The following is a 13,295-nucleotide window of genomic DNA, read 5'->3' on the forward strand; positions in this document are numbered from 1 at the left end:
TTCTTGCTGTGTGACCATGGACAAGTTACTGACCTCCCCAAGTTTCAGTCTCTTCAACTGCAGTATGAAGATATTCTATGTAGTGAAAGGAATTGCTCTCTTCCTAATTCCATTTCCATCCCAGCCCAAAGCTGAAAGCCTTCTGCTTCTCGACCAGAGATGTAAACTGGGAAAACCTTTTAGCTTCCCTCTCTGCCCTGTCACTTTCTCCTCCTCATGGGAGGAGAAGGTGACTAGCCTGACTAGTGGGAATGGAGCAAGTCAACACTCGCTCAGCCTCGTTACCTCTTGGCCAGGCTGCCTGGTGCCGCGTATGTTCACATGTATGAGCCACGTGTTGCCCGGATCCGTGGGATGGACCTTCGAGCAGGGCCACTCTCACCACCCAGGGTGCCCTTTGCCAGCTTCTCCACCTGGGAAGGGGCTGGGGTAAATCTGGTCAGCCTGCACTGTGGGTCTGGACATCTTTAATTCAGGAAGAAAGGCCCGTCATGTCTCTAGTCCAAATCTACCCCTTACAAAGCAGATACTTGAACTCTCACTTGGCTCCTGGAGTCTGTGGTTAGATTAATTTTCCACATACTTCAGAATGAGAACATGTTTCACTAACTTTGGGAAGAAAGAGATTTCTCCAACAAGACTCCAGATTTGCACACCATAAAATGGGAAATAGATTTGACTGCATCAAAATTAAAGATTCTGTTCAAGATAATAAATGATACTAGATTGGGAGAATGCACTTGTAACATCTATAGTTTTCAAAGATGTAATATATAAATTATTTAAAGAACCCTTGCCACTCAGGAGGGAGAAGGAAATGGCAACCCACTCCAGTATTCTTGCCTGGAGAATCCCATGGATGGAGGAGCTTGGTGGGCTACAGTCCATGAGGTCGCAAAGAGTCGGACACAACTGAACGACTTCACTTTCACTTTCACTCACTTGCCACTCAGGAAGCAACATCGAAAAACAAAATAGAACGTTGGACGAAAGACATATATATTAGGCACGTGCCAAAAAAGAGTGACGCAGCCAGGCCTAATTGTTAATTAAGATAGGAAGCAAAGCAGAGACGTTTGGATGCTTTCAAATTTTAATTCAGTCTCCTCCTTATTCTCTACCCAACACGTTGTCGTTCAACCCACAGATTTATCATCTGTATGTCAGCCCTTTTCTTGCGATTTACTTCCAGTGCCCAAGCAAACCTGCACCCTTCCCCCAAACAGTTTTAGGGGGCCTTACCTGTACCTGTGTGTCCCCTTCAGAAGGGGAGGATGCTTACTTCAATACCCTCTTAGGGTAGCAAGGACCGGCAGTGATAACAATTAGTCAAAATCTCATTGGTCACCTGAGGCTTTAAACAAGCAGCCTCCTTTCTGTTCTTTGGCAGCTGCGATGAAGAGCAACCTGGTCCAGTTTTGAACCAAAATTTTCTCAAAGGATCTGAGCATGCATGATATATTCTGTTTGTTGCCAAGATGTGAAATTTATCTTTTGGAGGAAGTTGCATATAAATCTTGTTGTAATTTATTTAAGTAAAAAGATAACAGGAACAACTTGCTGAGCCCCCTGGTTTCCTGTGAGAAAGAAAAAAATAATCAATTTTCAGAATGTTGGGGGCCTTTGAATCACTAAGGAGAATTTGGTTGCATCACTTAGAACACTCAGAGAAGGCAATGACACCCTACTCCAGTACTCTTGCCTGGAAAATCCCATGGGCGGAGGAGCCTGGTAGGCTGCAGTCCATGGGGTCGCTAGGAGTCGGACACGACTGAGTGACTTCACTTTCACTTTTCACTTTCATGCACCGGAGAAGGAAATGGCAACCCACTCCAGTGTTCTTGCCTGGAGAATCCCAGGAATGGGGGAGCCTGATGGGCTGCTATCTATGGGGTCACACAGAGTCGGACATGATTGAAGCGACTTAGCAGCAGCAGCAGCAGCTTACAGCACTGTAAATAGGAAATTCGTGGTAAAGGAAATCTGAATGGCTAATAAGAACATTGAATGGAGCTCGGCTTTTCCAGTAATAAAAGAAAAGAAATTCAGACAAAGATCTCACTTGACGTGCAACATATTTGACAAAATCGAGAATTTGACCAAATGAAAGGAAGGATATATAGAAATGGGTCACTCAAGCTCGGGTGCATTTATTGGTGAAATTCGTAGAGAAAGAGGCAGAAGTATGAGTGAAATAAGCATGTGACTACTCTGCAATTAGGCAAGTCCTACCCCTTGTACATACCCCAGAGAAACTCCCATACAGGTAAACAAGGAGCCTGTCATGGGAAAGGATTCTAGACCAATGACGACTCTACCAGAATAACGTGCAGCTATCAGAAGGAACTGGCTAGAGTTACACAGAACATCATTGATGGATCTCAAAGATTAATGCTGAGTAAAACAAAAGAGGATGGATCAAAAGGAGATCGACAGCAAAAAAAAAATCATTCATGTACATTTTTAAAACCTACAAACAATACTGCATACTTTCCATAGATGTCATATATAGACAGAACAAAACAGAAAGTGGATTTTCAGGGACCTACTAGAAATACATAAGGAGAAGCTACCTTTGGGAGGATTTCTACTTGAAATAGCAGATGAGGGGGAAAAGAAACAACAGAGGTGCCGTGAGTGGTTTGCTTTTCAATCGACGGAGAAGGATAAACAAAATTCTGTCCGCTGGGGTTAGGAACCAGCTATACCACCCCATCATCTGACAGAATACTAAACCCACAGCAGGGACGGGTGTTCAATTAATTTAACAATCTTTAATGTGTTTGTTTTATACTTTAGATCCTGGACTTTCTAAGATAAAAGATCTTTCAGAACGGTGCTGAGAGATCAGGGTGATCTCCTACTACCTTATGAGGTCATGGAATAGAAGATCAATCAATTTCTAAGAGGTAGAAGGAAACAGAGTTCATTGCATCAAAATCTTTGACTTTGCCAAGAAGGGACCTGAAGTCCTAAGAGGCCCAGTGACTCTCCAAGGTCAGAAAAGGAGCCTGCTGCCTGAGACCAGAAGGGGACCCCAGCCTTCTCCCCTCTTGTCCTTTGCTTTTTCCACTAGGTAGCCTGACATTAGCATTGCTGCCTCCAGGTGTGCTGTGACTTCAGCTTGCCCAGAATGCCCATAGCTGGCTTGGCACATTTTGGAAGGAGTGATCTAGCACTTTTACACTGCACATTGCAACTGGCTTGTGGCAGAGAAAAAAAACAACAGATCCTATAACACAGTCCCACTGAAAACTCACATTCAGTCACCCTCCAAAATCTCCAGTTCTACCTCCGAGAAAGAAGTCTGTCAATGCTGCCTCGGAAACATCCGATGTTGCAGAGTAGTAACCAGCTTTCAATCACCCCTGATGTGGCCTTGTCCTTGGACTTCATATGTAATACTGGTGGCTTAGCAGGTTACAGGTCTGTAACCCCTTTACCAAGAAGATGATTCTTTCCCAGCTTAAATGGACTCCTCTGTTTCTCAGCAATCTCCATGAGATTCTCCAGCCTTTCTCCTTTGAGATCTCTCTTCTGGGCCTAATTCTCCAAAGCGAAACCTCCATTGAGTGAATATCCATTTGACCTTCTGAGTCCATTTGAGGTTCCTTTTTCAAGCTATTTGTTTTCTCTTTTAAAAGTCCCGCCCCTCCTGGTTGCCGCTTTCCGCGGAAAGTGCCTGTGATGCCCTGAGCCGGCAGCAGAGGGCGCCCAGGGCTAAACAATCTTGGCACCAACCGTCCAACTGGGGCTGAGCGAGTTGAAAGCGTTCAGCAGCCGCTCTGACCGCGAAGATCCTCCCCTGGCGGCCTGGACCTGGGCCAGCTAAGTGTGGTCGGAGGTGGCCTGTGCACTCCAAAACTGTCACGGGAGAGATTTTCATGGAGTTTTCCATGGAGAGGGCTGAAAGCTTCTCTTCCCTGGCTGGGAATGAGCTCGACCTCTTCCCAAGTTCGCACAGGGTCCTTTCCCAGATTCGGCTTTCCTGTCTGCCTTGGGGATAGGGGGAGGGAAGTGCTTTCTATTCTGCTCGCTACTCAGTCCCTCCTAGGAACGCCCTCAACTAACGCCGTATCTGGGGACCCAATCTCTCTACTGGAGGAAGGCATTTATAGATTAATTGTCTGGAGCCCTGAGATCGTTTAGGGGACGGATCCTCCAAGGTCTGAGTCCCAGTCTTTTGAATTATATCAGTCGTGGCAAATTAACATTCACAGAGGGTTTACTTGATTTTTTGTTGTTTTTTTTCTGGAAGCAGCCAAAAGACATTCAGACCCAAATCTATTTAATAAGGGATGAAATAAACTTGGAGGTATGAAAGTACAGAGCCTGGTGTATAAGGAGCTCTGGGTAGATGAGGGTGACCTGTGACTCTGGATTCACTGGTAGTTATTGTAGTTGTTGTCATTTAGTGAGTTTTTTAAAGTAATTTTTATTTGAGTATAGTTGCTTTACCCTATTGTGTCAATTTCTGCTGTAGAGCAAAGTACGAATACATTTCAGTTCAGTTCAGTCACTCAGTCGTGTCCGGCTCTTTGCAGCACACCAGGCCTCCCTGTCCATCACCAACTCCCGGAGTTCACTCAAACACATGTCCATCGAGTCGGTGATGCCATCCAGCCATCTCATCCTCTGTCGTCCCCTTCTCCTCCTGCCCTCAATCCCTCCCAGCACCAGGGTCTTTTCCAATGAGTTAACTCTTCGCGTGAGGTGGCCAAAGTATTGGAGTTTCAGCTTTAGCATCATTCCTTCCAATGAACACCCAGGACTGATCTCCTTTAGGATGGACTGGTTGGATCTCCTTGCAGTCCAAGGGACTCTCAAGAGTCTTCTCCAACACCACAGTTCAAAAGCATCAATTCTTTGGTGCTCAGCTTTCTTCACAGTCCAACTCTCACATCCATACATGACCATTGGAAAAACCATAGCCTTGACTAGATGGACCTTTGTTGGCAAAGTAATGTCTCTGCTTTTGAATATGCTATCTAGGTTGGTCATAACTTTCCTTCCAAGGAGTAAGCATCTTTTAATTTCATGACTGCAGTCACCATCTGCAGTGATTTTGGAGCCCCCCCCCCAAAAAAGTCTGACACTGTTTCCCCATCTATTTGCCATGAATTGATGGGACCAGATGCCATGATCTTAGTTTTCTGAATGTTGAGCTTTAAGCCAACTTTTCACTCTCCTCTTTCACTTTCATCAAGAGGCTTTTTTGTTCCTCTTCACTTTCTGCCATAAGGGTGGAGTCATCTGCATACTGAGGTTATTGCATACTGCATACTGCAACCTCTTCACTTTCTGCCATAAGGGTGGAGTCATCTGCATACTGAGGTTATTGCATACTGCATACTGCAAGCTGAGGTTATTGCTATTTCTCCCAGCAATTTTGACTCCAGCTCGTGCTTCTTCCAGCCCAGCGTTTCTCATGATGTACTCTGCATATAAGTTAAATAAGCACGGTGACAATATATAGCCTTGACGTACTCCTTTTCCTATTTGGAACCAGTCTGTTGTTCCATGTTCAGTTCTAACTCTTGCTTCCTGACCTGCATATAGTTTCTCAAGAGGCAGGTCAGGTGGTCTGGTATTCCCATCTCTTGAAGAATTTTCCACAGTTTATCGTGATCCACACAGTCAAAGGCTTTGGCATTTATCCCCTATCTTTTGACTTTCTGTTGATCTAAGAAAATAGTCACAACCTAAAAGGTTGAGAGTTATGTTTTATTCTGTGGGAATTTTTAGGAGTTCAAGTCAGGGCGATGGTATCTCAAGTAACTCTGAGAAAACTGCTCTGAGGAGATGAGGGGGTTGGGGGAACCAGGATATATAGAAGTTCTACAACAAAAGGCAGGTAGTGGGAACATCAAAAAGTTACTAATTAAAGGAAACCAGATATCTCAAGTTAAGGAATATAGCACTTTTCTATGTATGGGAAGATGTGAGTGTCTGGGCTCACTGAAATAATTCCTTACATGTTCATCTCAGCTATCTGGGGCTAGAATCCTGTGTTTTTTTTCGCATCTTGAGCTTTTTTAGGGCTCACAATATGGAGTGGCTACAGCCTAATGGCTGTTAAATCACAGCCGTCTGTGATTTCTTCTCCTTCCTGGGTGCCCTTAGGGCTCATAGTGGAGGGCTGCAATCGCTAATGACTGTCACATCCTTGTTTACTGATATGGCAGGAAACACTCCATTTCTTACATCTCACTTAGGTTACTGCAGAGCAGGAAGACGAGTTCCCTGTGCTACCCAGTAGGTTTTATACACACACACACTGCCACGTATAAGACAGATACCTAATGAGCTTCCCTGGGGCTCAGATGGTAAGTAGGTTTTATACACACACACACTGCCACGTATAAGACAGATAACTAATGAGCTTCCCTGGGGCTCAGATGGTAAAGAATCTGCTTGCAATGTGGGAAAACTGGGTTCAATCCCTGGATCAGGAAGAATCCCTGGAGAAGGGCACGGCAACTTGCTCCAGTACTCTTGCCCAGAGAATTCCATGGACAGAGGAGCCTGGTGGGCTGCAGTCCATGGGTTCACAAAGAGTTGGACATGACTGAGAGACTAACACTGTAGTATATATATGTCAATCCCAAGCTCCCAATTCATCCCTTCTCCTCTTCCCCTCTTGGAAACCACTTTGGTTTCTACCTCTGTAACTCTATCTCTACTTTGCAAATATGTTTATGTGCGCCATTTTCCTAGATTCCTCATATAAGCGATATTATACAATATTTGTCTTTCTGTTTCTGACTTACTTTGCTCTGTATGACAATCTTTAGATCCATCCATGTTGCTGCAAATGGCATTATTTCATTCCTTTTTATGACTGAGTAATGTAATATTCCATTGTGTGTATGTACCACATCTTCTTTCCCCATTCCTCTGTCAGTGGACATTTGGGTTGCTTCTGTGTCCTGGCTGCTTTAAGTTAGAGCTGCAATGAACATCGAGGTGCATTCATGAGTTTTTGATGTAGAACCATGAGACCATTTTTTTTTTTTTTAGTGGCCTCTAAACCAGCTCTGAAGACAAATGTAAAAGATAGCAATCCAAACAAAATATCATTTCAGCAAAAATTTTTGACAATTTCAATGTGATTTGTTTGCCCAAGTTACACATTTATTAAAAACACTCTTCCTTATTATTTTGTTTGCTTATTGTGCTTATTAGGACATAGTTGGTAAAGAATCGACCTGCCAGTGCAGGAGATGCAAGAGATGTGGGTTCAATCCCTGGGTCAAGAAGGTCCTCTGGAGAAGGAAATTGTAAACCATTGCAGTATTCTTGCCTGGAGAATTCCATGGACAGAGGAGCCTGGCAGTCTACAGTCCATGGGGTCATAAAGAGTCAGACACGACTGAGCCACTGAGCACGCACATTGTATTTATCAATCTCTTAATCTATGTAGACTTCTTGGCTATCAAATATAAAGGTAGTGCTGAAGATAAAGGATCGGAGGTCTTGGAGTTCAGTGGCACTTGCTTTGTATCATCCTTGAGAGTGGCTGAGGCCCTCATTCTGCCCGCCTGTGGGTCCTGGGGCAAGGCATGGGTCTACAGAGTCTGTTTCTTCATCTTTAAAAGGGAGCTAGTGAGCGCTCTCCTGCCTATTACTCTGAGGCCAGATTACAATCACAGATTTTTATGTGTTTTATGAACTCCAGAGTGCAGTAGGCATTTCATTTCTTAGTATCCTGTGGTTCTTGTTCTGTTTTCTCAATTACACGTTCTTGAAGGCAAAGACCATGCCTCAACTTCTTTGGTCGTGTGCCATGAAGAGTAACTCAGAAGACAGTGGGGACATTATACCTTCTGTTAACAGTCTACCCAACGCTGGTTTTCTGGCTTGTGGCTAGAATGATGGGGCTTCTGGGCTTGCTACAAGACTTCTATTTGCAGTGGGCTGCCATCTATTGAGAATGAAGTCAAAGATACCAATTCTACTAAACATGAATTGAACAGCAACCAGAAGTCTGCTCAAATCTGGTATGGATACACAGTTGAATCAGTCATGATCTCCACTCTCAAGGAGTTTATAAGTAAAGTTGATAGCATAAACAAATGGCCAATAATGCCAAGTACCATGTTAGATGTACTCAGAAGGAGGCACAAAATAATGAAAAATTGCAAATATGGAGTGACCAGAACAAGCTTCCTGGAGATGTGGCATTTGAGCTGGCCTTACAGGATGAATAACTTGGATAAGTGAATCTGATACAGTGGTCATGCCAGGCAGAGAAGACCATCTGAGCAAAGACATCACCAGCAGACTGTTAGAGAAAGGTTACGCTGGCAGGAGGTGAGTGCAGGGGGACATGTAAGAAAGAGAAAGCTGGCAAGTTTTGCTTTGAGGCCTAGCCTTGGGGCACATTTGCTGTCCTGCTAAAAAGAATGGGTTCGTCTCAAATCCAAAAGGAAATCACTACAGCTAATGTACTTGGTCAAAGGGCTCAAAATGGGCCATCTGGGTTGATTCCAAGGGGACTCCAAGGGGGAAGTGGCATGGTGTTGCGAAAGCAATAAAAAAAAAGCAGTCAAGGTGGTGCATGTCTGAGTCCTGGTTTTGACCGGTGCTGTGGAGTTGCAAGGGCTTCCCAGGTGACGCTAGTGGAGAAAAACCTGCCTACCAATCCAAGAGATGTAAGATACACGGGTTCGATTCCTGGGTTGGGAAGATCTCTTGGAGGAGGGCACAGCAACCCACTCCAGTATTCTCGCCTGGAGAATCTCATGGACAGAGGAGCCTGGCAGGCTACAGTCTTAGGCTCACAAAGAGTAGGACACGACTGAAGCGACTTAGCACACACGCACATCGTATTGCAAAACCTCTGAAGATAGACAGGGAAAGGTTTTCTTTTCTTCCAGACAGCCCCCAAACTGCCCTGTGGCATTTTCATTCTTTCCCCATTGATGGTGCCCCAGGCAACGCTCAAAATACCTCATTTCAGTCCTTGAAACATCCGGTGGAATCTGAACTTCAACTTCACATTGAATTCAAGCCCCTTCCTGTAGCCTGACATGAACACAGAGATATGAGCTGGGAGGAAGATGGAGGAAGACAGGAAGATGGACTCCTGTCTTCAGAGAGCTGTGGTCAACAGCAAGGCATCAGTCTGTATGTTTAGAGGTATTCCTCAGGCCTTCAGGCACTCTCTCACTCCCATCAGTCTGGCTCTGTGTTTCTGCAACCTAGCCAGCATCCAGCTAGGAGCAAGGGACCAGGCTCCCCTTCTTGTAGGTACCCATGTCCAGTCTCACTGAGGGAATTCTTTTCTGTCTGTTTCATTAGGGTTGGATGTGCAGGTCCCTTCTCCCTCATGGGCCCCCAGAAGTGGTGGGGTAAAGCCAAGGACCACCCCCTGGTACCCTTTATTCTCAAGAAATCTCCTCTTAAATTTAAATCTATGAATTTAAGCTCAAGAAGTATAAAGTAAAAGTCACAGAATCAGCTCATCTTTTTTTTCTTTTATTAAAGTACAGTTGCTGTATATATTACATGTGTAAAATACAGTGATTCCCAATTGTTAAAGGTTTTACTCCATTGATTGTTATTATAAAACATTGGCTATTTCCCCTGTGCTGTACAATAAATACTTGGAGCTTATTCCATACCCAATAGTTTGTACCTCTTAATCCCCTACCCCTATATTGCCCCTCTACCCAACTAGTTTGTCCTCTACATCCGTGTCTGCTTCTTTTTTTTTGCTATATTCACTAGTTTATTTTAGATTCCACATATAAGTGATATCATACAGTACTTTTCTTTCTCTGTTTGACTTAGCATACTTCACTTAGCATTATGCCCTCCAAATCCACTCATGTTGCTGAAAATGGCAAAATTTTGTTCTTTTTATGACAGATATACCACATCTTCTTTATCCATTCATCTGTTATGGACACTTAGGTTGCTTCCAGTCAGTCTGTTCAGTTGCTTAGTCGTGTCTGACTCTTTGTGACCCACGGACTGCAACACACCAGGCTTTCCTGTCCACCACCAACTCTTGGAGCTTGCTCGAGCTCATATCCATTGAATCAGTGATGCCATCCAACCATTTTATCCTCTGTCATCTCCTTCTCCTCCTTCCTTCAATTTTCCCAGCATCAGGGTCTTTTTAAGTGAGTTGGTTTTTCCCACCAGGTGGCCAAAGTATTGGCGTTTCAGCTTCAGCATCAGTCTGTCCAATGAACATTCAGGACTGATTTCCTTTAGGATGGACTGGTTGGATCTCCTTCAGTCCAAGGGACTCTCAAGCGTCTTCTCCAACACCACAATTCAAAAGCATCAATTATTTGATGCTCAGCTTTCTTTATAGTCCAACTCTCACATCCATACATGACTACTAGAAAAACCATAGCTTTGACTAGATGAACCTTTGTTTGCAAAGTAATGTCTCTGCTTTTTAATATGCTACATAAGTTGGTCACCCCATTCCAGTACTCTTTTTTTAAAATTTTATTTTATTTTTTAACTTTATAATATTGTATTGGTTTTGCCATATATCAACATGAATCCGCCACAGGTATACATGTGTTCCCCATCCTGAACCCTCCTCCCTCCTCCCTCCCCATACCCTCCCTCTGGGTCGTCCCAGTGCACCAGCCCCAAGCATCCAGTATCATGCATCGAACCTGGACTGGCGACTCGTTTCATATATGATATTATACATGTTTCAATGCCATTCTCCCAAATCATCCCACCCTCTTCCTCTCCCACAGAGTCCAAAAGACTGTTCTATACATCAGTGTCTCTTTTGCTGTCTCGTATACAGGGTTATTGTTACCGTCTTTCTAAATTCCATATATATGCGTTAGTATACTGTATTGGTGTTTTTCTTTCTGGCTTACTTCACTCTGTATAATAGGCTCCAGTTTCACCCACCTCATTAGAACTGATTCAAATGAATTCTTTTTAATGGATGAGTAATACTCTATTGTGTATATGTACCACAGCTTTCTTATCCAGTACTCTTGCCTGAAATATCCCAGGGATGGAGGAGCCTGGTGGGCTGCCGTCTATGGGGTCGCATAGAGTCTGACACGACTGAAGTGACTCAGCAGCAGCAGCAGCAGCAAGTTGGTCATAGCTTTTCTTCCAAAGAGCAAGCGTCTTTTAATTTCATGGCTGCAGTCACCATCTACAGGGATTTTGGAGCCCCCCAAAATAAAGTCTCTCACTATTTTGTTTCCCCATCTATTTGCCATGAAGTGATGGCACCAAATATTGAGTTTTAAGCCAACTTTTTCACTCTTCTCTTTCACTTTTATCAAGAGGCTCTTTAGTTCCTCTTTGCTTTCTGCGATAAGGGTGGTGTCATCTGCATATCTGAGGTTATTGATATTTCTCCCAGCAATCTTGAGTCCAGCTTGTGCTTCATCCAGCCTGTCACCTCACATAATGTATTCTGCATATAAGCTAAATAAGCAGGGTGACAATGTACAGCCTTGATGTACTCCTTTCCCGATTTGGAAGCAGTCTGTTGTTTCATGTCCAGTTCTAACTGTTGCTTCTTGACCTGCATGCAGATTTCTCAGGAAGCAGGTAAGGTGGTCTTGTATTCCCATCTCTTGAAGAATTTTCCACAGTTTATTGTGATCTACAGAGTCAAAGGTTTGGGCATAGTCAATAAAGCAGAAGTAGATTTTTTCTGGAACTCTCTTGCTTTTTGATGGTCCAATGGATGTTGGCAATTTGATCTCTGGTTCCTCTGGCTTTTCTAAATCCAGCTTGAACATCTGGAAGTTCACGGTTCATGTATTGCTGAAGCCTGGCTTGGAGAATTTTGAGTATTACTTGGCTAGCATGTGAGATGAGTACAATGGTGTGGTAGTTTGAACATTCTTTGGCATTGCCTTTCTTTGGGATTGGAACAAAAGCTGACCTTTTCCAGTCCTGTGGCCTCTGCTGAACTTTCCAAATTTGCTGACATACTGAGTGCAGCACTTTCACAGCATCATCTTTTAGGAACTGAAATAGCTCAACTGGAATTCCATCACCTCCACTACACCTGCTTGTAGTGATGCTTCCTAAGGCCCCCTTGACTTCACATTCCAGGATGTCTGGCTCTAGGTGAGTGATCACATCATCGTGATTAACTGGGTCATGAAGATCTTTTTTGTATAGTTCTTCTGTGTATTCTTGCCACCTCTTCTTAATATCTTCTGCTTCTGTTAGGTCCCTACCATTTCCGTCCTTTATTGAGCCCATCTTTGTGTGAAATGTTCCCTTGGTATCTCTAATTTTCTTGAAGAGATCTGGTTGCTTCCATATCTTGCTAATTATAAATAATGCTGGTATAACACTGAAGTACATGTATCTCGAATTTTGGGGATTTTTGGTGGGGGAGTATATACCCAGGAGTGGAATTGCTGAATCATTTAGTAGCTCTATTTTTAGTTTTCTAAGGAACATCCATACTGTTTTCCACAGTGGCTGTTTACATTCCCACCAACAGTGTACACCAGCTCATCTATCTTAAGTCCTGTGTGAAAGAATTTGTAGTTGATCTTTAGACTATGAGGAAACTTCCTCGCCACACACTGGGACTTTAGCCAAATGTTTAACAGTAGGAAAATTCCATTCAATTTTTAACTCCATTAGTGATGCTTGAGGGCAAGGTCTCAATATCAGTGCTATTGACATTTTGGCCCTGACAGCTGTTTGTCACAGGGGCAGTCCTATGCATCAGAGACGTTTAGCAGCATCCCAGGCATCGACCCAATACATCTCTTCCAGTTGTGACCATCTCTTCAGACATTTAAACCTCCCATCCACTGGGGGTGGGGCTGGGGGAGAAGTGGCAAAATTGCCCCCTGGTGAGAACTACTGCCTCACAGACAAAAGGAAATCATTGATAGTTTTTGAGCAAGGAAGTAAGGTAAGATTATCATCAAAAATCACTTTGTTGGTGATTTATCATCAACAATCACTTGATTGATGATGATAAGAACCGGAGTGGTCAAGGCCAAGATATGCTTGCTGTGCAGATGGTATCTTTTTAATAATCCCTAACCATGTACAAAGCAGTGTCGTAACATTACCTCATTCATTTCCACGGCCACCTTCTGGAAGGTAGGGGACTATGTTTCACTGGTGAAGTGTAAAGACAGAGAAAGGGGCTGCCCCGGGGAGCCTTCAGGTTGAAGAATAATGGTGTGGGAAGTGAGGAGGGTCCTTTTCCACGGAGTCTAGGACTTTCTTTTCAGAGCAGGAATCCTGTAGAAGATATTGGGATCAATGATAATAGATCCTGTAACTGAAATTAAGAGCTAACCATGTGCTGT

The sequence above is a fragment of the Bos grunniens genome, chromosome 3 (assembly GCF_055505025.1).
Source record: "Bos grunniens cultivar Pamir isolate PY7600 chromosome 3, Bosgru_T2T1.0, whole genome shotgun sequence".
In the NCBI taxonomy this organism is placed as follows: Eukaryota; Metazoa; Chordata; class Mammalia; order Artiodactyla; family Bovidae; genus Bos; species Bos grunniens.